General features: G+C 48.9%; 1 non-coding gene across 1 annotated transcript; it reads right to left on the bottom strand.

The window, feature by feature from the left end:
• Positions 1 to 72, bottom strand: TRNAG-UCC. The gene has a single exon. It is a non-coding gene; the product is annotated as a tRNA-Gly (tRNA).
• Positions 73 to 4,014: the final 3,942 nt, after the last annotated feature.

Raw genomic sequence — 4,014 nt, 5'->3', positions numbered from 1 at the left:
TGCATTGGCTGGGAATTGAACCCAGGTCAACTGCTTGGAAAGCAGCTATGTTCACCACTATACCACCAATGCATCTGGTGAAATGCTCTGATTTTTCACACTTGGTGTCTGGTCACCTTACTTCTCAGCATGAGGCAAATGTCTCTGTGGTCTCTGCCATTCATCGTGGGGAGTTTCCCCACTAACAACAGTTCTTGCTGGGTTGGGAATGGGAGAGAGAAGAGGCATTTATTCTGTTTCATTCCTCTCCATTTTCTGTTCCTCCCCGTCCCTTCCAGGGTCCTCCCTTCCATTTCAGACTGTGCAGTGACACCCTCCCCACACCCAGGACTCTGGAGCCTCTGGAGCAGCACGATCCCATGAGATCCTCAGTGACCAAGGGTCTTTTCCAACTTCCAGGAGACCCAGCTTGAGTCTAAAGGAAGCTCTGTTCCTTCCTGGGGATCCTCTCTCCCTTCATGGAGATCAAGAGCATGAAGCCTCTGCCTTGCCTCCTGGATCTGAATTAATGTCCCATTTCCCACTATCTGCTCGAAAGAAACAAATGTTTCTAACCCAGGTGAGCGGCGTTAATTCAGCTGGAATCCTTCACCCACATTCCTTAGGAGATACAGACTCTCTGTGATACAGACTGACTGGGGTTCATCTCTGCATGTCCCCAATGGGGAAGGAAAAACACTGAGGGGGAAGGAAGAAGATGGACAGAAGGAGTCAAATGGGGCTAGACCAGAATAGGACATTTTCTGCCTGTTAAAATGTACTAGACTCTAATTGCTTAAAACAAAACAAAAACCCACCAGCTTCTGTTTGAATCCATCACTTCTGTAGTGCTGATTCTGTAACCCCATCTCACTGGGTTCCCTGTGCTGGTGCCATGGGGGTGACACTAGAGTTCTGGGGATTTGGGGGGCTCTTCATTTCTCAACATTTCACACAAATTTGTCTTTGGGCTGAAATTTCTCCTGTGAGGCCTCTCAGTCAGAGCTGTACCCCACCCTGTTTGCGGGCGGGGGGAGAGGGGAGATGTAAATTGCAGAGCAGGCAGAGAAGTCGCCCATAAAGGGTCATATTGATCTGGTGACTGGTTCTGACCGGGGTCCCACATCCTCTGACAGAGGATCATGTGCAGAACATGGGAGCTCTGGCTTGTCCTAAATGCTGTAGAGTGTGAATTCCTGGAAAGGGCAGGGGAGAGGGAGCAAGAGGAGAAAGGCAGAGACATTGGCGATGAGGAATTGGGGGGAGAAGGAGAGAACAGAGAGACAATAAATGATTGAAGCAGAACAGGTGTCCCAACTCCATCTTGCTCATCACAGGTGTTCAGAGAGACAGGTAGTTGCAGGTTTTCCAGTGTCAAGTCTGAACTTTGATTCTAACAATATGCATTGAAATGTCAAGGGGATCTCCACATACCTGATCTCTTCCCTCTCCCTTTTTTTAGTATTAATTTTTATTTTGACGTGTTTGGCTTAACCGTGATCGTCTCTTTCCCAACCTGTATTGCAATTTGGGGTTTATGTTTATTTTGCCTCCCTGTTGTTCATGTCATTATAATTATAACAGCAAAGGAATCTGCAGGAGCAAAAACTGACTCAAATCTTCATTTCCCCATCATGCCGGAACATCCTACAAAAAGCTCACGCAGCTGGAATCATAACACGCAAGGCCCGGGGATGGGAGATGCAGGTTTCCAAGGGTTCTGTCTTTCTCAGATGACACATTCCAGCCCCTTGTGTGCCTCCATCCTGTATGACCTGCTGGACTTTGACACATTTATTGTCTCATTCTATAGATAATGTGATTGTAACACAATGTGAGTGAAATTAAACCACTTCCAGATAAGGAAACAACAGAAGAGAAAAGCCATTATTGCATTGGCTGGGAATCAAACCCAGATGAATTGTTTGGAAGACACCTACGCACACCACTATACCACCAATGCATCTGGCAGGAGTAGCTTTCCTGCAAGCTGTGAGTGCTGGCAGAGGGAGTGACATATGACCACAGAGTTAGTGAGCAGGGTGGATGGGCTGGAAGCTGCCTGACAGCTGGGAGCAGAGTTACCATCCCAGAGTGACTGAAAGGGGGCAAAGGTGAAAACAGATCTCACTGGCAGCTGGCCCCACACCCGCCCCGCCCCTAGGAGAGGGGAACTGAAACTCAACTTCAATCACAGAAAAATCTTCCCTGAGAAGGAAGGGAACAGCTTGTTTTAAAGAACAGGTTTGTGTTTGTTCCTGCTACATACGGAGGGGCTGGGTAGTGCTGATTCCAGCCCCAGACTCTGGGAGGATAAGGAACAAATTCAGGCTGCCAGTGACCTGCAGGAGAGAGATGATCTTTTGACAGTGACGGATGCCTGGTCCTAAAGGCCTTTGTCTGCCCCCTTCCAGTGACTGTTTGGCACAGGAATGCAGCCCCCACTCCTGGGTCTCTCCTGGGGAAATAATGTTTCTGTGCAAAACACCAAAGCTTTTAACAGAAAGGAAGAAAAGGAAATGGCCACATGATGGGACTATGGGCAGGTCTACACTACGGGGGGAAATTGATATAAGATCACGTAGCTGAAGTTGCGTGAATAACGTAGCTGAAGTCGAAGTATCTTATAACGAATTACTTACCGTCCTCACGGCGCGGGATCGACGTCCACGGCTCCCCATGTCGACTCCGCTACCGCCGTTCGCGTTGGTGGAGTTACGGAGTCGACATGAGCGCGTTCGGGGATCGATATATCACGTCTAGATGAGACGCAATATATCGATCCCCGAGAAATTGATTGCTACCCGCCGATACGGCGGGTAGTGAAGACGTACCCTATGACATAAGGAATGAAACACAAGATCCTTCTCCCCTGTGCATTGACTTTTAACCTTGTTTGTGGTGGTGTTGTATCCATGTTGGTCCCAGGGGTCCTCTAGGGCGCCGGGCATTGGCCACTTTCGGGAGAGTGGGCTAGATGAACTGGTCTGACTCAGTGTGGCTGTTCTTATGTTCTAACTGCTGGTTATGGAAGAGACGACCTTCCAGGCTACACAGAACTGAAGAAGGGTGTGGGGTTAGCTCCACAGCTTGTCTCTTTCACCCACAGAGGTTGGTCCTCTGCAAGCTCTTACCCTCACCCGCCTTGTCTCTCTCGGACTCTGAAAAGTGTTTTCTCTCCACTCCCCTTGGAGAGACGTTAAGTTTCCCTTTGGGCAACTATCAGGCTGAAGCAATTGTAATGACTGCGACACTAGAACTGAAGATTTAATATTATAAATAAAAGAGTCTAAACCTGAGGTTCTGGTTTTCACATTGGTTTTTCTAGCTCAGTTCCCAATGCTCTTCTAGAAAGGCCTCCAGGCTCCCTGCCCAGCCCAGCAAAAGTGGCAAGGAAAAAGCCCACACTGCTGCTCTTTCAGGTAGTTGAAGGCTGCTATCAGTCAGTCCCCAGTCTGTGGCAGTGCATAGGATTCTTCCATCCTAAGTGCAGGACTCTGCACTTCTCCTTGTTGAACCTCCTCAGATTTCTTTTGGCCCAATCCTCCAATTTGTCTAGGTCGCTCTGGACCCAAAGCCTGTCCTCCAGCACTTGGGATTCTTTACATGCTTTCACAGAGCAAAGAGCACATGTTCCATGATTTCATAGGGCAGAGTTTTGTGCTATCGGGAGCTTTCCCTGTGTGAATTTGACAGGTGGATCAACATAGAGACACATTGTGACCCTTCTCAGGGTGCTGAGGGCTGTGAGTCTCCTTGTTGCCACCTGCCACTAGGAAGAGGGAGTTTTGCATTTGGCAGCTGGATGTTAGTGACCAAACTCACCAGCCTGCTGGAACTCAAGCACCCTCCTCTGAGCTACAGCAGCCACCCTAACCCCTGAGTTCCTTCAACGTGTCCCCCTCTGGGGTCCAGCTCGGATCACCAGATACTCGGTGAAATCCCAGATCCTCTCTTCCCCACGTATCCCAAGGTTACTAGTTTTACTGTGGACCATTGCTACTGTATCTCACACAGCACCTGAGTACAGTTATC

This window comes from Mauremys mutica, unplaced genomic scaffold (assembly GCF_020497125.1).
Source record: "Mauremys mutica isolate MM-2020 ecotype Southern unplaced genomic scaffold, ASM2049712v1 Super-Scaffold_100046, whole genome shotgun sequence".
NCBI lineage: Eukaryota > Metazoa > Chordata > Testudines > Geoemydidae > Mauremys > Mauremys mutica.
This window is presented reverse-complemented; position numbering and strand designations above follow the sequence as displayed.